This window comes from Manis javanica, chromosome 11 (genome assembly GCF_040802235.1).
Source record: "Manis javanica isolate MJ-LG chromosome 11, MJ_LKY, whole genome shotgun sequence".
Lineage (NCBI taxonomy): Eukaryota > Metazoa > Chordata > Mammalia > Pholidota > Manidae > Manis > Manis javanica.
This window is the reverse complement of record NC_133166.1, coordinates 42,229,794-42,254,527: the sequence shown is the minus strand read 5'-3', so window position 1 is coordinate 42,254,527 and position 24,734 is coordinate 42,229,794. Positions and strand designations below refer to the sequence as shown.

Below are 24,734 nucleotides of genomic sequence, written 5' to 3'. Positions count from 1 at the left end.
GTTCTGCTATTTCATTTGATGCAATTATTTGAAAACTTTGAGAAGTAAATTAGGTTACTTTTCAATTTTTTTACCTGGCTGATTTAGAGTTATTACTAATTACTATGAAACACAAGAAAGTTTTCACCAAGGCCAGGTCTACGGATATAAAAAATTCCTTTACCACAGCCAAGGAGTGAATTTTGCACTAATGACTAGAATGCCGTAGATTTTCATTGTGTGCGTGTGTGTGTGTGTGTGTGTGTGTGTGTGTGTGTGTGTGTGTGTGTGTGTGTGTCTGTGCGGACATCCGCACCAGATAGCCTCCATTGTGTTATCCAATCTACTCCTCACCCATTTCCTTCTTGATCTCTGCCTTCACAGGCTGACTTGTATGAGCTTTATCAACAGCTTTTAGTACCCTGTGGCTTCCAAGGGGATTTATACAACAGGTAGCCCCCAGCAGTTGCTCAAAAGGAGCAAGAGAGTAAGATCACAGCACTGATTCCACTAGTTGACTCCTTTCAAGTAATCTGTATCTCTTGATCAAAAACTCTTTGCTTTTCTCAGGATGAGCATCTTATTTGACTCCATCTATGGTTCTGCAACAGTACCTTTCAATTATCCCTTTAGGCTTGGGTCAGGGAGATGGGAGATTGTCATAGACTTTGTGACTGTTAAGATGCATCCAATTTCTTTCTTGCAACCCAAGTAGCAGAGGAAAGGAGGCATAAAGGAAAAACAGTGCCTTTCCCCTGACAAGTTTCCAGATATTAGTGGGAAGAGAGTGAAAGATGGCAGCACCTGGGAATAAGGGAGCTCCTTTCTGATGAAGGATTTATTACAGAAAGGAGATTGGTGATTATAAAGGGGACTACCTCGAAATTATCTGCTCTGAGGAGGAGGTTGCTCAGCATCAAATATCAAAGAGATTCTGGAAATATAAAAATTTCCCCACATAAGTGTTTTCAGTTGCTTCCTGTGATTTTTATGATACTGGATATTGACACAAAGAAAATAAGCATTCACTAAATTCTACTCTTTCCAACTAATAGGAATATTTTATGGCTCTTCTGTTAATTAGATCTCTTTTATAATCATGCATAGTGTTTGCCTGGTTTTCATGCCTAATAATTATACCCAAACCAATGGCTCCAGCTTCTTTGGTTCACATCTTACATAATTTAATACTGAAGAGATTCCCAAACTCACATAAAAAAAAATAAGCATTCTCCAGATTGATTCCTGGGTAAAATCTAGCAGCACAACCAATTTTTCATCTTTTCAAAATGAAGGAATGACCCCATTTATCTAAAATGGTGGTCTTTAAAATGAGACACCTGAGCTCTGAGGGTAGGCCATGTAAACATGGTTTTAAGAACTTCTGGTTCAGGACTGTCCAGCAGATCCACTCCAGTCTTGACTTCAACAGTAACTGGCTGGCTGACTGTTGGTAAATTACTGACCCTCAAGAAGCCTCATTTTCATCTTATGTAAATAAGTGAATCTGTGTATGAAAATAATACCTACCCCACAGGGTCATTGTATTGATTACATAAAAGAAATGCAGGCACAGAACCTGGTACAGAGTAAAATTTCAATGTTCTAACTATTATGATCTATTAAGATGCCATTAAAGGAGAGTTGAGACAAACAAGTGAAATCTAGGATCCCCATCATCCCTCCCAAAGCCACTCTGTTATTATTTGGTTTCCATTTGGAGATTTCAGGTAAGGTTCTACTTGAAGAGTTTTTCACTCTGTAAAAGAAAAAAATGAAGGATGAAAATCAATATTTCAAGAAAATAATAATCAACTTTTTTTGAGTACTTATTATACACTAAGCAATATTCTGAGTCCTTTGTATACATTAACTTAATTTTCACAGCAAACTCTGACAGGTACAATTACCTATACTTTATAGAAGAGTGAAATGAGACACAGAAAAGCTAGGTAATTTGGTCAAGTCTATCCAGTCAGTAGCCTGAAGAGCCAGGAGCTGAAATGAGAATCCTAGCACCAGAGCCTGGCACACTCAGTGTCTCTCCTGTTTTTCTGAGTATGAGCCACTCTCTGCAGGCCCCAAATGTATCTTTCTCCCTACTGTTTTGAAGGGAACAATTACATCTTTTACTTCCTGTTCAAAAAACAGGATATAACAATAAAAGACTTGAAAAGATAGCAATCCAGAAACAAACCATGCTGTCCAAAATATATTTCCAGGAGCCTATATACTTGTGAAATAGTATGAATTATCTCAGTGCAAAATCATCAACTTCAAAGTCAGGCAGACCTGGTTGAAATCCAAGGTATGGCTACAGTATTCTTTCTTAGGACTCTCAAGGGGCAATTGTTGAAACTCAACTGTTTACTGGCATAAGGACTTAGGAAAGATACCAGATGCCTTACAAAACCTAGAACAAAGCCAGCCAAAGGGTCTCAAGGATTGCAACAGAGGACTCAATACCAATAGAACTTTCTTCTACTGACATTCATTCTCTGTGATGCCCCAGGACTGCCCTCAGCTCTGGGATTCTGTCCATAGCACTCATGGACAAAGGTAAAGGAGGAGTTTTCACTGCCAGCTCCAGCACGAAACCCAGGGGAGTGACTCCAGTTGCCCCAAGGTGGACCACCTCCCTTCTCTTCCTATCCAGTCACCCAATCCCTGTCATCAAGGAGGGGCCCTCCTGTTTCTAGATGAGGGAGGCCCGTTGCTGGACGAATGGGGATAGTAAGAACTTAAAAGTAGACAAAGTCCATCTGTACCACAAGGACTCAAGTATTTATCTGAAAGTTCAGGTAATTCTATTCATCCCACTGTATTATAATAACGATAAGTTGAGTGATATATGTGAAGTAACAGGAACACTGTAGATGCCAAATAAATATTAGGTTCTCCAAGTTCCTTCCTCAGGTCCTGAGAAGCTGCTGACAAAGGGCCAGAAGAACTAGTTGAGGAGTGTGTATATTCTCTATGTTTCCCATCCATGGTACTTTGTTCAGTACTGTACTCCGTGACAAGTTTTCTTCTCTGCACTCTGTTTTTCTAAGATGGTCAATCCTCTTCTAACCATCTCACCCTCCCCAGTTCAGGTAATGTCATGCCCACTTGTGCAGTTCCAGGGTGGGTCTCACAGTAGCTTCAAAGCCATCCAGTGGGTTATGTCCAAAGGTTATGTTCTCTCTCCGTGTCTCTGGAGCCAGAGTCCAGATATGCCTCCAGAAGCTGAGAAATGCTTTAACTCCTTCTGCTGCTTGGAGTGGGCTGCTCCAAACCACTACACTGTGCTATGTGAACATCAAGGCTAGCATTAAACCAAAGGCAGATTGACACAGACAACACTGTCATATTCCAAAGGGATCCCTGATTTGCTACTGCAGGCGAGTCTGAAGTACGTGGCTAGATCTAATCCCTGCTCTGGACCTTACAACTGTGACTGATTTAAGTGCTTGTCCCAGGCTGCAGGGGATTTCCCAGAATGAGGGAGAATATCCTTTGCCTCCAGTACTGTGCTCTGCAGAAAATAGTGTGTCTCTAGACACAGCACAGAGTGCATGCAGCATAAGTGAGGATAATTATTTCCAGGATATTCCACTCAGGGGGGGAAAGGGAATGATGTTCCCACATCCCCATTTAAGAAGGTCACTGTTGCTTTGTCATTCTTTGCCTTCTTGTGCCCTCCCCTAAAGAAGCAGCAAGAAACTATTTGTTTAATTCCACACAGATCATAGTCAGTTCCATGTAGCTGGAGTTCTCTGCAAGCAAGTCAAAAGTTCCCTGGGTGATCTGGAGGAATTGGATACAGGTTGAGGACACCGTCAACTTAGCTATTTACTGGATGATGTCAGTGAAATGGGCTCATCCCTAATTTCTTGTGTGCTGTACGTAGACTTTCTGAAACTGTTTTCTATTAAGGGCATGGTTTCTCAACAACAGTACTGATGTTTTAGACCAGATAAATCTGTCAATGTGAGCTGTGATGTGCATTGCCTGACATTTACCAGCATCCCTGGCCTCTGTCCACTGGATGCCAGGAGCATCTCCCCACCTCTATCCTTCAGACAAGGCATGAAAATTAAATGTCCATAATATTATTCAGTTGTAAGAAGAAAACAAATTCTACCATTTGCAACAATATGGATGGAACTAGGGGTATTATGTTCAGTGAAATAAACCAGGCGGAAAAAGACAAATACCAAATGACTTCACTCATTTGTGGTGTATAAACAACAAAGAAAAACTGAAGTAACAAAACAGCAGCAGACTCACAGACTCCAAGAAGGGACTAGAGGTTACCAAAAGGAAGGGGGCGGAGGAGGATGTGCAGGGAGGGAGGGAGAAGGGGATTAAGGGGCATTATGATTAACACACATAATGTAGGGGGTGGGTCACGGGGAAGGCAGTATAACACAGAGAAAACAAGGAGTGACTCTATGGCATCTTACTAAGCTGATGGACAGGGACTGAAGGGGGTATAGGGGGGACTTGATAATATGGGTGAATGTAGTAACCACAATGTTGCTCATGTGAAACCTTCATGAGAGTGTATATCAATGATACCTTAATAAAAAGAATTAAATGTCCATAGACATGACTGATATTTCTCCAAACCACTGGTTTAGGAAATCATTATCTAATAAGACATATATACAGAAAGAAAACTTCCCTATAGAAAGGGAAAATTTCAAATTCTCACTTTCCTGGCCTTTCTTGCAATTAAGGCTCAGGGATATAATTCAGTCATATATATGCACCAATTATATGCACCAATCCTATATTTGGAATTATGTGTTAGTAATGCAAATACCAGTAATGCATGCAGTCTATGCTACAGAGGGCGGTATCCATAATAAGGCTTTGTCAGTGGTAAGCTATAGCATAAATATAAAGATAGTGCTATGGACCAATGTTGATGGTGTCTGCAGTGTGTACTGTAGTGACTCTGACAGGGTCATCTGTGGCATCTAGATCAGACTGGTTCTTCAGTGTCATTTGGGGGCCTTGTTTTGACCACATAGTTCCTAATCTTGATACTCTGTTCAGAGATTCTTGGAGCTTCTCAGTAAACTTTCAATAAATTTTCTGCTTATGTTAGAGTTATTGCTCTTGTTTGCATTTAATAATCCTGACTGTTACAGTAACTAATGCATAAATTCAGATGTTTCAGGAAGCTTTGACAAATTATTATGAAAGATATATAATTTGTTTCCAAGTGAAAGTTCTTATTCTCTGTTAGAGAGGCTAGCCCACCCCTTACTGTTGTCTACATGTTGGAAAAATACATCATAGATAGGTATTTCATGATGGATTAGAGAAACAGAGTCTACTGATTATGACAGATAAATATTGCTTTGAAAGAGATAACTAGCTTGACAGAAAAAAGAAAGTATGCCCTTTGCTGTATTTTTCATGGATTTTATAAGCTCCCATGCAATATGGTGCTTTTATTATTCCTGAAAAAATGATAACTGGTCCAGAATCAATCTTATAAAAGGCTCTTAGAAAAAGCTTCTTAACTTGACTATATGTAGCACAGTATATAGTATATGAACAATCCCTAATCATATTTTTACCACTTTCTCAACAGAATATAATTGTTTAGGCTGGGGACTTTGGAATAGGAACTACTCTGAAGAAAATCACTTAGAACTTTTCATTTAGATACCTACAAATCTGCTTCTTAACACAAGATGCCTTCTGTGGTTCAGAGCTTAGAGAAAGGGGAATTGACAAGATGCTGGGATGTTAGAAAAAGGACTCATTTATCTTTCTGAAATTTTGCTTTTAAGCCAGGATCACACACTCTTTAGGGGTCAGGAAAGCATCCAATAACTACCAGCCTTGGGCATCCTATCTTTTTTATGGAAATACACTTAATTCTCTCCCTTGGCCATATTCTGGCTTCTACTTTCCCATCCAGGGGTTTCTGATTTTTCATGCTTTCTTTTTCATTCTCAGTTGTACTTGTTTTCCTTGCCTTTAATCTCTACACTTCCCAGAAATTAACTTGCATTCATGCTGAGATATGTTTCCTCATCTGAGAGCTTCAGGAGCCCAGCCCTCTGGACCCAGCTTTGGTCTACACATTCCAGCACAAATCCACCAAAGTGATGGCTCCGCCCACTCCAAGATTCAAAGGAGGTATCCAATACCATGTTTTCCAGTGGGAAGGATCCCCTTAAAGAACAAAATCTCCAATTAAAACGAGTTCAAACAATGCAGGCATTTACCATCGCACCCAATCAGAAGACTAGAGGTAAGAGGTGCTGGCTCTGGAGCAGCCACTCAACATTGTCATCAAAGGTTTTTCTCTGTCAATTCATTCATTGACAATGAATCTCAACATGGCTGTTAGGCTGCTGCCACAGCAGGGACACAAGTGACTTCAAATAGAAAAACGGGGCATGAGCAAGGTGGACTTCTATGTACAGGACTGGCTCTCTCTTACCAGGAAGGAAAATTATTTCCAGGATATTCCACTCAGACTTCCCTCCAACTCCCAGGCCAATAAATGTCATGGAGCTGGGCACCCTACCACTCAAACCCACATGGAATCCTATTAGCAAGAAAGGAAAAGGTGCATTTGGAATTGCAACTTACAGGTCTGTCACCCAAGCACAGAGTAGGAGTAGAGAAAGGCGTAGTGGTTGTACGGGCTCTCCTTGTTCTTTCTACCTTTCTTGTCAAAAAATCATCAGAAAAGAAGTCTGAAGTGTGGAAACAGAATTTGATGTTTAGTCAGAGGGGATGTTCAGTATTACTAGCCGCTAATTATAGTATGTGGCCCAAAACTGGAATCTCCTGCTTGTAGGAGACCCCATTTGGTTACTGTCCCATGAGAAATCATCTTCAGCTATTACCACCACCATCTCTGCTCTCGTCTTATTTCAACATATTCATGCCACAGCAGAAGGAAAGACTGATGACGGTAACAGCAGAGCTGAGACATCCTCACGAAGGAGATGAATCACACCACTGCGTTTTTCTGCAGACTCCTGGGGCACAGCACAGCACATTATGGGGTGAATGCTGCACATGGAGAGAAATGAGCCAAAGGCAGATGTAAGCCTTGTTTTGTATGGATCATGTAACCCTGACAAGCTCATGGTGATAAATGTTAAAGAAGAAAAAAGAGGGATTAAGCTGAAAACTAGTCAAACTGCGACACAGAAAGTGATGCTGACTTGCGGAGATAGCTGCTAAAATAGAAGGCTTTAGGATAGACATCTAAAACAGGATTTATTACAGTGCAGAGAGTCCTCAATCAATATCCATGCCCATATAACATACTTTGCAATTGCCTGTGTGAATGGAATAGGTTGGGCTTGAAGCAGAAACTTCTTTGCGAAGTTTAACTTTTCTTGGTATCACCTGCTCCAAACATAATCTTCAACAGGAGGCACCAGACTTATTTCATCTCAGATAAGTACTCTTTATAAATCTTTATGTAAAAAATGAACACCACACTGTTAATAGCAATTGCTTTTCAAAGATAATGATGGCAGTAGTGATAATTTAGTAATGTACAGGAAAAAGTTGCATTAATGTTTTCTTCATCAGACTGCATAAAATGGATAATGTTGATAATTTGTCCCTTGAATATGAACCTCTTGTATGCTAAACACTTTATTTTTATGCTTTATCCCTAAAGGTTATAAAAATCCTATATTACAAATAAGCAAACTGAGGCTCCAAGTGATTTTCCCAGGACTATGCAACTGGTAAGAGACAGAGCTGGTCTTCAAGCTCAAGTTTGTCTGGCTTTAAAGCCCTTATATTTGATATGTCCTAATATGCAGTTTCTTACATACTAGTGTTTCCCATAACAGCAATTATACATCAGTCCATCTAAAAATGCCAAACATGAGTAAGAGAGAATGGAGGATGAGCCACATCTTGTTCTGTGAGGAACACAGGAAGGGACTGGGTTAAAGGCCGATTAAAAGTTGTACCTGTAACATGAGGACTAACTGTTGAAAATGCTGCTTAGATAGTGGGTAAAAGTAAATCAAGTGAATTAAAACAGCACATATTTTTGTTGCTGAAGCTGAACACTGGCAACATTTGTAAAGCAATTCATATCATTAGTTGAATTCCTAGATCTTCCTCCATCCAATTAACTAAAGGTTTGTGAGGGTGTTTTGGGATGAGATTATTAGCACCGAGTCCATTGGTGGACTCAGTGAGGTAGTTTGGTTTCCCAGTGAGGATGGGTATCATCCAATCTATTGAGAGTCTGAATTGAGCAAAAAGTAGAGGAGGAAAAATTCATGCCTTTTTGCTTCCTGCCTGCCTGCTTGAGTTGGGACATGTCATCTCATCTTGTCTGGACCTCAGACAAGGACTGAAACCATCACTCTTCTAGTCCTGCAGCCTTCAGACTAGAGCTGAACTACACCACTGACTTTCCTGGGTCTACAGATGGCAGTCTTGGTTTTCATAATATTGTGAGATAATTCTTCATAATAAACATTTCTCTCTCTTTTCTCCCACTCCTTAACTCTTTTTCCTCTCTCTCCATTTTGAATCCATGAAAAGCACAGGCTACAGTATTTCCTATTCTACATTCCATTATACACATACACACACATATTCATCAGGACATGTCAGATATGACTGTAAAAAACTAAAGTCAATAACAATCAGGCAGAAAAAAAGAATTTTTTTGGTTCATATAATTTATACATGAGATTTTGGGGTGCAGGGGTTGGAGGGGATTAAATTTGTTGGACAGGAAAACATGGATATAGATTGAGGTCGAGTTTCCTAAAAGAGAAAGGGATACTGTTTTTGCCTGAAGAAGGGTAGGAATATCTGCAGAACAAGCTAGAAAAATAATAACTAATTCCAATTGAATAGATGAGATAGACAGATAAGTGCACATGGATAAACATAAGAGATTATGTGACAGAATGTTAATGTTTTATCTGGATGGGCATATTATTTGTGTTTTGTTGCTTTTTTTCTAGTTGGAGCATACCTGTATGTAGTGGACACTTTAATTCTAAACCTCTATTCCATTCTTCAGTGTGGAGTGTTTGGAAAGCTATAATCTAAACCCCAGCCATTGCTGTTGCAGTTAACATTCTGGATTCAAATTACGCCCTGCTAGCACTTGGTGATTTGGAAGGCATAATGAAGAAAAGACCATTTCCCTACCACTCTTAGCTCTTGCTGCTGGCAATTTAGAACATGAGACTCTCCTGCCGCATGCCAGCCCACACTCCACTTTTGTTGGTATGAAAACATGGGGTGACTTCCTTGTCTAACTTCCTAATATCTGGATTACAGCTTCAGATTTTTTCTTCCAGGGTGAAAGATAATTGCCCCAGCAAGTAGTAGTGGCTGCTTCAGAGATAGTAGCTCCCCGTATGAATCAGCTCTATATTATTATTCTGGGAACCAGTTCAGAAAGTCTGGCCCAGAAACTGTTCTCTCAGGCCTTCCAACAATTGTGTAAGTACCTCATATCTTATATTAAATTCCTTTCTGCTTAAAATACTTACAGTAATTTGGTTTTTTTGCACTCAGTTCTACTGATTCACCTGTATTTATTGTTTTGTGACTGTAAGTATATATATACTTACATCTTATTTAACTAAAATACTTCTTTTAAATCTCATGCTATTCCTCTGCACACAAACTCTTTGTTTAAATTAAGCTCACATCTTTTCCATTCCCAGAAATGCTCTTTGTTCATTCTTCTATGTATTCATTTGCATTGTCTGCTCCTCCCTTCCTTCTGTTCCAGCCTACCTGGGGAAACTATGGCACGTGGTGCAAAAGCAAAGAGTTGTAATGTGGCTGCCACATCCTCAAAGCCCAGCCAAGCCACAGGAGTCTGTGTGGGGGAACTGGGAGGTCCAACATGGCAGGACGGAAATAGTGAAATGGAGCTGTGAGAAACCTCCCAGACCCAAAGAAAATCCTAGGTAGATCTCGAGTTTCTCCGTGAACTGTCAAGAACAAGGGCAGGGTGATTTGGAAGTGTATGTTTGTATATTCTGATCTCCAGGAATGATTTATTTATTCTTCTTCTCCTAAAAGAACTCTGAATTTTGACAGTGCGGAAATGAATATCATCTGCCTATCTGTTTGACTATGTTTCATTTCCTCCTCTTTATTCTAGTGAAAGAAAGCTAACATTAGGTTGTATTGTTTTGTGTCCCTTTGGATTAATTTTTTTAAAGATAAATGCATGTGGGAAAAGTTTGACCCATAAGAAAGTGTATCAAATGCATAAAAAGGGAGCTTCCTGTCCTCATCCTTTTTGTCACCTCAGTATGCAATCCCACTGCCCAGAGATAGCCAAAGCCACCAGACCCAGGATAAAAAGGCTGACTGACATCTTTTGATACATTTACATAGTTTTTAAAAAAATGAGAATACATTGTACATAGTGTTGCTTGGTATTATCCCTTAACAATGTATTATGTACATATTTCCATGGAATATTCATTAGACTACCTTTCTTTAAAAAGACTGCTTGTGACCCACTGTACACATGCAGTTTATTTTTTTATCCTATTATTCTTTATCCTTGAGATTGTTTCTTCATTTTGATTCATGAAAACAATGAAGCAATGTATTTCTTAGTGTACTTGGAGTTAACTTGATTTGAAAAAAGCTTCTCAAATGCAGGTTTCATTTGCCAACAAAAGAATGTTAAGAACTACTTAATTTATATATTATAAGACCTGTGGATAAATTAATATTTTTGTTGTAGTTTGATATAAAATTTGAGTTGAAGAATGAAAGTTGGGAGTTAGTATATTAAGTATGAAGATCTTGATCTTTTTTCCAGCAGTACCCTGAAAATAGACTCACAGAATAAAGGGCTATTAACCACTTATGTTTATGTATGAAGTTGAGAAGATTAATATATTTGAAATATAGTATGGGACCCACTCCCAAAAAGCAAATTAACCAAGTTTTATTGAGATAAATCCAAAAGACTTCTTAAAAATTTAGCAATAAATGTTACCAGTGACTCAGTAAAAATTAAATTTAAAAATGTTATTTGAAATGGATAATTTCAGTTATCAAAGAAAATAATACAGCTGAAACAAGTTCTAGTTATATTTTGTTTCAAGTATATCCCAAGCAGAAGTTGAAAATATGAACTTAAGCTGAAATTAGTGCTACAAACCATGTTAGGAAATCACTTTCTTTAATGTCCTAAACACAACAAAACTTAATCCCAAGAACTGTGAGGAGCCCCCTCCCCATTCATGACTGGCCTAGAATGAATCATCATGGCAAAGACAGAGACAAATTTTTTAACAAATTATACTTCCAGAGAATCTCAAAGCTCAAAGGGATTTCACAGATCACCTAACTCCCTGGCCCTTGAGTTCCCTTTTCTGCTCCCCACCGAATTGGCTACTGGCTTATGCTTGAATACCACTAGTTACAGGCAGTTCTCCACTTATTGTAGAAATTTGTTTTATTTTTAGATATTCAGTTTTTTAAATCTTGGATTTAATTCTTCCTGTAGCTTTTGGTCTTGGAGCAACCCTATGGAGCCATAAAGAAAAAGCTTCACTCTCCTTCCACATGACAGCCTTGCCAATATCTAAAGACAGGTGTCATCTGCATCCTGAGGTTTCAACCTCAAGGTTAAAACATCTTGGCAGAAGGAATATGTTCTGAACACATCAAATCAATTACACTTTGCAGAGATCTCTAATTTTTTTATTTGATTATTCATTCTATAAATCTATTAATATTGATTGAGAGCTTCCCACATGCCAACTATGACACACCCACTCACTGGGAATAAAAGCGAAGAGAACATTACAGTTAGGAAAAAGGAGACATTAATCAATTAATCAACTGAAGGAGGCAAACTTTCTATTTGTCATCCCCATAAGCAATGTCCAATTACAGAGGAGACCAAACCCAGTGCTACAGGAGCACATAACAGAGAACTAAAGAGCCTGACCTAGACCCGGTGGTGGGGTAGGCTTCATGTTTGAGCTCTGATCCAAATAACGTGGACATGTGGGAGAATAACTTTGCTGACTGAAAGAAGATATGAATAAGACCTGAAGGATGAGGGAGCATAGCTTGAAAAAGACTATGTAACAAGGACTAGAAAACAGAGTAGATCTCATACTCTTCTCTTGTGAAGAAGTGCTTCTTGGTCATGTTTAAGGTTTGGATGTTTATGAGCAGTGGAAAGTTATGGAAGAGTTTTAAGTACAGGAGTGAAATTATCAAATTTGCATTTATAAAATATGGCTCTGAGATCATAAGAGAAAACAGATTGGAAGGAAGCAGGAGGGAATATTAGTCAACTTCTAGGAAGCTCTTGGAATGAGTCAGTAAGCTGAGGCTAGACCATGAGGAAATGGAGTGGCTGGTGAGAAATGGATGCATTTAAGAGATCTTTCATAGGCAAGTGTTTATAATTCCAAGTGAACCAGCAACACTTTCTAGAAAACAGTTTTTGCAAATATGAAAGACCACAAAGTACAATAGAAAAAATTCCAGCACATTTTTTTTTTTACTAATTTTGGCATGTCTAAGTGTATCAGCAGATTTGTACATCTTTAATTTAATGTTTCTTCTTCCTAAGAGAATCTTGGAATAGAAGGAAAAGAAAGAGGAATTTCGAGGTGGATTATAAGTGTTTGTATTTTATTAAGAGTATAATATTGAAACATATGAAGATAGAGAACGAGTAAAATAAATAGTTTTAAATATAATCCCTTTTCCGTACAAAGACTGAGAGATAAAAGGAGAGTAGGAAAGTGTTTCTTGTTTCCATGAGCTGGTCAGGGTTCTTTTATTGTAAAAGTAATGAATTTGAAGCTACTGAAGATATTGAAGAATTTCAAACAGTGATGTCAACAGTATCCTGGTTGTTAATCCTGGAATTCGGTAAAATTGAAGTTGCCTTTTTCAAACGCATTGATTCTTAAAGGCTGGTCACCTAGCACCATCTTCCGGCTATGCAGCTTTTCTTCTCCTTCACTACAAATTGTTACTGTGTAAATATTATGATTGTGGCGCCACCTGCTGGATTCGTTTTCCTGCGAATGAACACAAATCCTAAAGAGGAAAGCTGGGAAATGAGCCAATTGCAGTGCAGGGGCAAGATTTCTAATCACTCTAGAAAAAATATTTGCATAATAGCTAGACTTCATGATTCTGAGAATTATTCTAAATTATTCATACACGATATTCTAATTATTTAAAAGAATTATTGCATATTTTATTTATTCTTATGGAGAAAGAGAGTATATACCACTTTGGTAATTAATTCTCTATTTCATCTTTTGTTGTCTCCATGCAAACTTTAACCACATGAGAAATTATCCCCGAAGCTTTTAAGAGGAACATAATACTTGAGCACACTTGAATATACGATTCCTTCTATCTTACAACACTAGTAGACAGTATTATCCCCATTTTACTTACTGGAAAAGAGATTTAGTTTAGCTCCACTAAAGTAGCTTATACCAGAATAGAACAAAGAAAACTTGAACCAAGGTATTTTTACACTGAAGCCCTGATTTTTCTACCCAACTTAATGGGGTTTAGGTAAATGCAGATTACATGTAAGATTTTTTAAGTCTATTGAAAGATGTCTTCATCTCCATTAATGTTTCCTTGTCAGAACTTTAAAGCTCTTAGTCAAGATCACTTTATTTCCTTCATTAATTTTTCCACTGGATGAATACTGCACTCTCCATTTGTCATCTTTGGTTTCTTTCTGCCTGGGTATCTCTAAAACACCCAGGACATTCAAATCTGCCATATTGGTTGGTATGTGGAAAGAAAAGTCCAGAGAAAGGAATAATGGGTTACTTTATTTCTAAAGTGTTGATAAGATTCAACTTAAACATAAAAATGCTAAAATTTGTAAGTTAAAAATGGATGTTCTATCAATTTGCTAATACTAATCATATTTAATGTGATTTAACCTGAGCATTGTAATTATACATTTCAAATGTTCTCTTAGCTAGTTAAATATTGCCAATCAGAGTCTTATACAAAAGCTGGGAGTGAGGACTCCCTGTTAGGTAGAGCGTCCAATTGTAAAGGATGGCAGCTTAGCAGGATGGAGGTGGGGGCTAGAGATCCACATTATCTTTAGAAAAGCCTATTTGCAGCAGGAAAAAGTAAGGCCAACATACAGAAAGAAACAAAGCTAATAGGGATGAATAATTATTATTTAACTCAACAAAATTTCCTCCTTTATTTCCCAGTCATGTAAGCCAAAATAAAAATTCTTTTGTGTATTACTTTCACAAGTGTTTCTGTTCTTACAACTAAAGGAAGACTATTTACTGACCCAACTACTGTTAAATGGAATGACCTTGGTTAGTTCTCCTAAGGTCTCAGAGCTTCATTTGTTAAAATTCCATTGAAAAATGGAATCATATGCACTTTACTTTCCTCCCAAAGTCAACACAGTTAAAATAAAATGAGCACCATATGAAATGAAAGATTTCTTAATGAAAGATTTAGGAACTTATTATAAATGGGCTATATAAATGACAAAGTCATGGGTCCAAACCTTCTATATTGTTGAAGAAATCAACCCATGTGCCCAGCATAGCGCTACTTGAATATGGTATATGTTCAATTAAGTTTAATCTGTTTCACCGTCAGTTCTAAAACAGAATGATAGTAATGGGGAGCTTTCCAAAAGTTTTATTAGTTAATACAGCAGTCAATAGTTTTGACAAGATTAAGTAACATACCAGTATAATGATCACTGACATCTGCATTTGTCATTCAATAGGCTCTTGAAAGAAAATACTTGATAAGAAACATCACATTTATATATTTTTCTCTTTTGTAAAAAAGTGAAGTCATTGTGTCTGTCAGTACAAAGTGAAATCATTTCATCATAAAATGAAATCATTGCACACACTTTTTTTCAGCTCCTACTATCTGGAAAACGTCTTTTATGAAATACTGATCCAACTTTTAATGTTCCTGTGATTATGTAAAAGATCAGAGGAGCAATTCTTATTTATTTCTGTGATGTTGAATAACCAGTACAGTTTTGGTAGACAGTTAAAGATCTAAATTAAGATGGAACCAGAAGCCTTAAAGGAATTGTGTCTTCAGTAATGATGAACATATCTTAAATACAGTTACATTTTCTTGCTTAACAACTAAGTCTGTGTGCTATATGTATATCCAGTTCTATACTATATGTTTTCATGTGCTCTCAAAATGGCAACTTAGTGTAAAAAGCTGTATGATTGCCAAAACTAAGGAATATATGAAGAGATTTGTGATCTCTGTGAACTTGAATATAATTACCTGCTCTTACACAGAATGACAGCTTTAGCAAACTTACCTTTCCCATCCAGCTTTCCCCAGAATTGAGATTTCAAGACTTTTAAGTACTGTAACAGGAGCTCTCTCCATCACTAAAACTTAACTCTTAAATAATCTTGTTCTAAAATTAAATTACACTGTGCTTTTTTCCAATATGTATCACCTAAACAAAGACTGCAAAAAAGATTGAATAAAAGTCTTCCATTTTTCATTCCTGTAAATTCACAGAAAACAGTGTGAACATAGAGGGAAAGGGGAAGTAACAGGGAGCTATGACTTACCAAAACAGATCATAAGTATTGAGCATTATTGACCCTAAGATCAAGTTGCCTACAATATGCAGTTCCTAGAAATGCATGTTATTTAATAAAGATGTATCCAATACTGGGAATTTTAAGGCACGCCCTATACAGATTAAAAGTTAAGTACTTGATAATTATAAAGTGTGGCTGTAAATCACTCCTTTCATCTTTACTTAGATGACTACCTAAAAATTAGAGTTAGACCCTGAAATTTGGGATTCAGAAGAATAAGTGTTAATTACTAGTCCAGCCAAATAATCCACTGATAGTTCCTCTTTAGACTCATAACATTTCCAGGAGGAAACATGAAATTATTATAACTTTTGGAAGATTTCTTCCTATCTGCCTGTAGAAACTAGGCAGCTCCCCCATGATGGGGAGGAAGTTTTACTGTGAAAGTCGGTCACCATTATCACAAGTCCTTTTTTGTGTTGTTGATACTTTCTCCAGAAAACTCTGAAAATCCAACCTATTCTAATGTGTGAAGATCTGCTTTTCAGAATGAAACAAGAACAAAGGATCCCATAACCTGGACTTCCATAAATCAGCACACAGCAGGCTCCTACATGTTTCTCCAGGCTGACTGTATGTAATGAAACATATCTAGGGACAGAGACTTGAGGGATGAGAAAATGTTTTGCAGTGTTTAACTAAATAAGGAGGCTGTTAGACAGATGTGACTCTAATGCCCTGGCGGCCAATGAAAGCAAACCCAAATCTAAGTCTGTAAATGCCTCAAGGGGTGAAATCAGTAAGAGCCAATCACAAACAGCCAATAGGCTTTGAACTATAGCCAATCAAATAATTTCCTTTTTTGGCTTCTGTACTTCCTCTATAAAAGTCTTTACCCTGGTGCTGGTCAACAAGTGGTCCTGACCACTTCCTGTTTGGTGCAGCTCCATTTGAATGGACTCTTGTTCAGATAAATGCATAAAAACATGAATAGCATCAGTTTATCTTTGAATAGCACCATCCTTTGGTGACTCTGTGTGTGTGTGTGTGTGTGTGTGTGTGTGTGTGTGTGTGTGTGTGTGTATACATGTGTGCTATCTAGCAGTAAGACTGGGTTCTTCCTGGTAAATAATTGCCTTTGCAGTCCTTTCCAAACTATTTAAATTGTAATATAGGATTGATAAGAAATTAAAACATTCCAACTGAGAAAGATTGAAGACATTTAAGAGGGCAAATATCCCCAAGGACTTTTGTCAGCTGGACTAAACTTTTAGAGATAGAGCTGTAAGAGTCAAATGTCTACTTGTAATATTTATTTCCTTACACATCCATGCTTAAAACCACATGATATACATATTATATTAATTTAGAAATATGGCTTATTTCCATACCCACATTTCATCAAGCAGTTTTATTCAGCCTCTTCACATGCATTTTCAATATTGTCTTCATTTCCACTAGAGCCACTTTTTTAGTTTTCAAAGACATTCCTTTTCAAACCCATCTCAGTGCCTCCAAATATAGCACTTTTTAAATTCTACACTGATAACTGTTAAATGTTAGTGGAAACTTATCCAAAGCCTAAGCACTCGTTTACATAACATTAGAACAGCTGTTTATTGTTTTCATTTGTCCTTTAGGTGTATATTAAACATTTCCAAAATGTAGCCGTTTATCTGTTATATTCATTTTTGAAGTGATCTTTAAAAGCCTTGTTTACAATGGTTTCCAGAACTTCCAGATATGAAGTGGTGCCCCACGAGATAAGTACTGTCTTTACCCTGTGTCTTGACAGATACTGAGAAGTGACCTTGGTAAGTGTCCAAAGCTGGCATTCAGTAAGGCCATTTCCAACTAATACGTTTTCCTGACAGACTTTGTTTCTTTGAAATAAAGTAATTGAAAAAGTACTCTGAAATACAGAGACTTCGTAAGAGTTCTGACACAAAGTGACTCACTCTTTCCTAAGGAAAAATTTTGAGGGAAGACCTGACCTTATGTGGGGCAGTCATGATAAGTGCAGAGTCGGCAAGGATAAGGGAGCTGAAATACAGATCAAGTGCAGAACCACTTAGGAGGAATTACAGCTGAGTGGAGGCAGGGTTCATGGCCTAGGACATGGAGGCACTGTGCTCCAGAAAACAAAGAAGGCTCTTGACAGGATGGAATGATAAGCATTCTGAGAAGGTGTAACTTCCTACAGAAACAAATTAAAAAGCTACAACCCGGATTTCCTAATTTAACTATCTAGGTACAGAAAAGGGAAAACCTGTTACAAACTCAGTACCAGGCAATAATAGCTTAAGAAATGACACTAAATGCTACTAGGCACCAGGTTTATGATAGACTGTTAATTTCTCACAAACTCTGTAAAATAGGTTCAAGACCACTTGCGTAAGTTGCTTGTCCTAGTGCCAAATGAAACTGCAGAGCCATTTGCTTAAAATTACAAATTTTAAGATGGGAAAAGACCATTAATCTTTCTAAGCATGACTCCCTATGTGACTACAAAGATTGTACACATGAAGTCATTCTTTATTATTATTTTACCTGGGACTCATTCATCTAAGACTCATGTCTGCCTGTTCTGGGACAAAAAAGGGCACTCGGCATGTGAGTGAGTATATGAATGAACGAATGAAACAGGGGCAAGAAAGAGTGATGAATCTGTCAACATTCTATTTACTAAATAGACAAATAGCATTTTATCATGGAAAGGCAACAGACTTTAATTATAAGAAATATTTTACTGTTTAAAGAATCTTAGGACCTAAAAAGATTTACTTCTTCAAACTATTGGAGTGGGTGGGTGGGGAGGGTGAGGGGGATCAAGGGGCACAAAAATTCTCAGTCATAGTGTAAGTTGGTCACAGGGATGGTGGTACAACATGGATTATGTAGCCAGTGATTCTGGAACATCTGCCTGTGTTGACAGATAGTAATTGCTCTGGTGGGATGAGTATTTAATAATATGGGTGAGTGTGGAACCACTGTGCTATACATTTGAAACCAATATAAGATGATATATCAACAATACTTCAAAAAAATAATAAAGTCATAAAAAAATCCTAAATACATAAATTAGTCACAGTTCACCCCTTTACCTTATAAAATCATTTCAGATCAAAAAATTAAAGTTATATTGAAATCAAAGTAAATATTTCCTAAATGACCCCAGATAGATTCCATGCATGGCCCATGGCCCATTGGAAACCCAGAAAGCAAACGAATCAGAGAATCTGTGAATACTGGTATCATAATATAATTTTGTATATGATAATGGTATTATTATATAATGCTACTTTAACTGATTTCATCAGTGTATAGAGACAGATAATAAAGACACAAGCTGCAGTATGTAAATAGTCTAACTTGCATTATCAAACAGCCACTTAGGATACAAAACAAAAATCAGCAAATTTTGCTTGGACAGAAAATGAGAAAAATAATTGGAAAATGTGGGAAAATTTGATATTCAGAGTTGTTGTTGTAGTTTATTACATAGTAAAAAAGTCCATACTTAAGGTAATGTAAAATAATATTTAGTTATTTAGAAGTAGTTATTCTCTTTAATCTAGAATCCTTCACATATAAGTGAGAGGGATAATGGATGTCTCACTGAAAAGGGAGTCCAACAAGCAAGTTAACTGGAGAAATACTGTATAACATACACTCTTCTGGAAATTCACAATGACCTTAGCATATTACAGATCTGATTAGTTCTACAGTAAAGATATGCATTTAACTTTCTTTTACCTAGAATATGTTGCAAACTCATTTGAACTTGGCACCCATTTTTAGGTAGTGTGGAAGGGTGCTTTTTTACTTGTTTGTTTTTCACATAAAACTATAAGCATTTTGAGATGGTGGTTATGTTCTGGGGTTGACTTTAAGAGTTGTAACTCTATACCAATTGTTTTGTCAATGGGTTTCATCCCCAGGCAAGTTCACTGTGTATTCAGTGAGACTGAGGAGTGACAATGGAACATTCTTGGGGTGAAAGGGTTTATTACCTGGCTTGTTCTCCTGGCAATAGGTTGAGCACTAGAATTACCTCTGCATCCAACAGACTGCAGGTCTATGATCCACCTTGTCTCTGCCTCTGCCCAGAGCTCTTTACATAGTGACTCACCCAATAATAGCTTATTGCCTAGGGTATGGAAGCAGTAGCTTAGCAGCAGGCCAGTTCCATCATCAAGTAGGTTAGGGTCAGATGAGGACCCTGGCCACAGGAACTTTCACTTTATGCACACCAACCAAACAAGAACAGCAGGAATACCGACTATGCTTTCCTTTACGATTCAGGAGTTTTCATAATTTATTTTACAGTTAAATTGTATTCACTTCTCACAAGGGCAATTTTTATGCAAATGTACTGTCCAAATATTGGGAATTAATACTCCTGCCCCTTTCAGTGTTGGTCATATCACGTTTTGAGATTTGTGTTCTGTGCTGGGCATTGGCTGACTGATAATATAGGTTATCAACCTGGACAGTGGGGAGATTTGAAACTTCTCAAGCATGTTAGGTTGAAAGACTACAAGTGACTTGGGGCATGATGGTCACTGGGCCACTTAGTAACCTGGTGGCTTTCAGCTCTAAACCCACTCTTCCCTATTCTGTTTGGTGAAGCCAGGGCTGGGACTCCATCTTTAGAAAGAGAACTGGGAATTTAGTTAGCTGGTATGCTGGCAGGTTTAGCCAATGGTGGGTGTTGGAGGGAGCCTGGAAGGCAGGAAGGGGAGTCTTACTCATCCCTGTTTCCTGCTCTCAGTGTCGCCTCAGAAATGACACTTCACTTGGCAGTGGGGATGATCACCAGCAGCAATTGTTTCCAGTTTCTAAGTGCTTTCTACCCCAGATCTGGTTTAATTGCTTTTCCTTAATTATACAAGCACCTGCTAAATACTGCCCCTTCCTGAGAGGTCTCTGATCACCAACTCTGAAAGACCCTCCCCAACCATCCAACCTCCTGTGGTACTACTTCAGTTTGGCAGAGTTCCCCTCAGAATCCCAACCCTAGGGCTCCTCCTCCAAATGCCTAGATGTCGACAGCCTCTTCCCCAAACCTTCATGTTGAGGAGAATGTGTTTATTTTGTGAGGCCCTTGAGGACAGAACTAGAGCTGGTGGGTTGAAGTGACAGATTCCAATAATTAGAGGTGCCAAAAAATTAAATGGGCTGGAGTGAATTTCCTATCTATTAACTCAATCAAAAAAAGGTCAGCCTTTTGAGTGGGGGCCTGGGGGGGAATACACTGTGAAACTAACATATGGACAAGATTTAAAGTATCAGATAGGATATTGGACTGGATGAGATCTAAGGGTCTTCCCATGTGAATGATTATACAATGTAACCTATAGTACAATATAACTAGAAACTACCATTATTGAGTAACTACCCCATTAGTAAGGAATTAACTCCCCATTTTCTTATATTATTTCTAATGTTCATAACAAACCCATGTGATTTCATCATTCCTGCTTTATAAATGTAGAAAAGGGAATGGAGGCTCATGCAAGATAGTTAGTTGGCCAGAATCACAACATTTTCAAGTGAAGGCAGGATTTGGATGCTGAGTTCCACTACCTGCTTCCTAATACGTGTCAGACAGGTACCTCTGAGTCATTCTTTTATGGTTGTCTCATGGTGCCTGGATTCAGTTAATCAATATTTTATTTCAATTTCAGTCCTTGTGTTTTTTTGTTTTTGTTTCTTTGCAAAATGGTAAGAAGACTATGAGAAGTGATGAATTAAGAATAACAATTTGATGCCTATGGCTACGTATTTGTCAAACCCATGATAATGAGCCATATTCCCTGCCATTTGGATATGCTGCCACCTCCATCCGGCATGACCTCTCCTTAGCTATCTGATAAAAAACTTCTATAATGCTTTAAAGTTCAGCTCAGTCACTTCCGAATACAACTTCAGGGTCTGTCATCATCCTAATGAACCCCTTCTGAGGGTATTGCACAAGCAAGAGGTAGTTCTAGAGGATTCTGCCTGTGGAAGTATCATTCCAGAAGTGCAAAGGCAGATCAGGAAGTCAGAAGAGTGGAACTAACATGATTGGCCAATGTGGCTATACCACTGGGATGGCTTCTTGACATCATCCTGAATGCTTCCTCATCCGACTGAATTAGAGACCACTGTGTTTCTGCACATTGTGACATTACTAGACCTCAACACATTGTTTTACCTTTTTATTATTGTCTGACTTTCTTTAAGGGCAATAGTTTAATTTCAAGTTAATTTCTGGTTTGTGGTCATGAGCAAGATTACATTATTCCCAGAGAGGAGATTTACAAGGAGTGGCCAATAGCTTCAAGCACTACACTTGGGCAAGTTATTTGATTTTTCTAAGCTTTATTCTTCCAAAATACATCTTTGCTATTCCTAAAGCTATGCAAAAGTCATGTAGTAAAAGTGTCCATTTAAATCAGCAGGAAGACTAATAAATAGTGACCATTTTGAAACAAGTACCAATGGGGTAGTAAGGGCCATATATTATGCTGGATATAAAAAAGAAGAAATGTGAATTGCAGGCAATTCTTAGGAATATTTACTGTAGATAGAGGGGATGGACAATAGTCATAATTAGTTGTTCAAAGGGTTTTGGTTCATTAATTTGAATAAGGGAAGACTTGAGCATGTTGTATGTAAATGTTTAAAAGAGAGAGGCAATATAGAGAAGTTAATAAGGAGAGGGAACAATCTGTAGAGAAAGATCTCTGAGGAGGCCTCTAGGAAGGAAATAACATGGGAAGAGAAATAGAAAGATTTATTTGAGACACGAGGAGTGACAGCAATTTCAATTTCAACAGGACTACAGGGGAAAGTATAATGTGGATACAAACAAGGGTTACAGGCTTACAGGTAGTCATGAATTGAGACAGCTCCAGTCCTGGCTTTTAAAAGCACTGGGTAGCATAGCACAGTGATCAATATCACAGGCACTGGGGGCAGACTGTGTGGATTTAAATCCCAGCTCACCCTCTGATTGTCTAACCTTAGCATGTTATAGGTTTTTTTTAGCATAGTAGTGCCTTGTTTCCCAGATAATAATCTTGCACTTAACCCTCTTTTGTTGTTTTAAGGAGTTGATGAGTTACTGTGTATAAATCCATCTAACTGTGCTGAGCATAAGCTTTATATAAGCGTTAGTCTTTATCAGTGCATGAAGCAAGAGTTGTCCTACTTCTGCTGAAAGTGACTGGGAGATGGTGAGCTCAGAGATTTTCATAGAGGGAAGGCAGTCTAAAGGCAACGCTGCATAGTACAAAAAAGAAAGAACTAGGGAAACATAAGGAGTAAGCAGTGGTGAAGATTCAGTTAATTGGAGATCATGAATACATATGGTAGCAGTCCTCAAGTTTTTCACCCCTTCAGCCCAGTGACTGACAGGGAGAAGGCAAACAGGTGGATGAATCCAACTGGAAGCGTTGTGATGGAAGAACAATGAGGGGACGAAGCTGAGAACCCTGACAACAGGCTGAAGGGAAGGGCCATGGAACCGAAGCAAGGTTAGTAGGGAAGGTGGCTCCATGGAGGGAGAGTAGGGAGATGAGGAGTAGAAAGGATGGAAACTGGGTATCAGGTGGTTGTCTGAGTAAGGGTGCTGGAATCGAGGTAACCTGATATCCCGTAATTCTACAGAAGCTCTCGGGACACCAGGGAACTCACTTTTCCAGATTGGGATTGGAAGACGACTAAAGGGAAGGGCGAGGCCGGGGAGGATGAAGAGAGCTGTGGCGGGACGGGGCGGGGCCTGGAGTGGTGGTAGACGTGGCCCATGACTCCTCAGTCCGGTGGTCTTCCAGGGGTGCTCCAATGCTCTGCAGCATATGCCTGCGCTGCAGGAAGGGCGAACCTGCCCAAGTCCGCCCTGTGAGTTCGCGAGGCCTCTAACGCTGCCTCCTCACCCCTGCCGCTGACCTGCACGTGCGACTGGCCTGGCAGTTCAAATATCTGTTTGTTGACTGACCCTTTGATCTGTCCCGGAAGTTGGAGTGAGGCTTACAGGGGAGGGCGGCAGGATACAATGATGGCGGGGGAGATTGCTTTTGGGTCCTTGGGTTCAACAATTGGATGAAAATGAGGAGAGGAGTGAGTAATTACGGTACTATTTAGAAATTAGGGGAAGGAGTGGAAACCCCATAAAGCAACCACCAAGTTCCCTGTGCTGCAGAAAATCATAGCACCTGCTGGAGTTCCTCAATCACCCCAGCTTTCCCAGGTTTCAGAAGCCAAATTAAGGACCAGGCCCGTAAGTGAAGCACAGCCCGGCCCCACTGAAGTCACATACCAGCAGAGACGGGAGTTTTTCGATTGGAGGTCCTGCCAGAAAAAAAAAAATCTCGGTTCTCTACATATTCCCTGTACCGTGGTTCATAGCTGGTTCTTTTTCTTGTAATACCATCTCCATCCTCCACCCGATTTTTACCTTGATGCTCTTATTCTGGTCTTGCCTCTTGAGGTTGAGATAATATGAAAATATTACATTAATTAAAAAAAAAAACAGTAGCATAGTCTCCCTATAATAATAACCATATTTTCTGTTTGCTCATGCCTTTTTCAATTTTACAAATTATGTAGGAAGGACCAAGGCGGCACCATCCTTCAGAGGTCACCAAAAGGCAGGAGATATTTAAATCAATAACTCTGATTATTTCAAAATTGTGCCTTCATCTTGTTCTTTTACATATGGTGGGCTCTAATCTGATCATCATGTAATTAGCTAGACAATTCTGCGTTATCTTTCTGGGAACTTTGGGATCTTGTGAACACTGTCGGTATTAGTCTTGGAAAGCCTACAAGACTTTTATTCTCATTTTTTAATGTAACATTTGATGCATATACAAGACTATATGCAGCCCATGTCATTTGTAAAACAGAATAATAAAATACACCTCCATTTAAGAAAACATTCCAGGTATCCTTGAAGCTCATCTAGGGGCTGCTCTCCTGTTCTGCTTCCCGGTATCTCTCCTAAAGGTAACCACTATCTTGGATTTTGTTTTTAGCAGTCTCATGTTTTCCTTTAATAGGTTGTCACATATGTACCCGTAAAGGTATATTGTTTGGTTTTGCTTGGTTTTGAATTTTATAAACATATGATCACACAACATTTAGTGTATGATTTATTCCATCTTCTCAGCATTGTTTCCTAAGAGTCATCCATATTGTTGTATG

General features: G+C 38.5%; 1 long non-coding RNA gene across 1 annotated transcript in view; it reads right to left on the bottom strand.

Moving 5' to 3' along the window:
- Positions 1-1,588: 1,588 nt before the first annotated feature.
- LOC140844400 (uncharacterized) overlaps positions 1,589-24,734 on the bottom strand; it is a 32,301-nt gene continuing 9,155 nt past the window's right edge. Inside the window, exons 2-3 of the long non-coding RNA XR_012122643.1 lie at positions 6,583-6,689; positions 1,589-1,738 (exon numbers count right to left, since the gene is read on the bottom strand). This is a non-coding gene — a long non-coding RNA (uncharacterized lncRNA). The remainder of the gene's footprint in view (positions 1,739-6,582; positions 6,690-24,734) is intronic.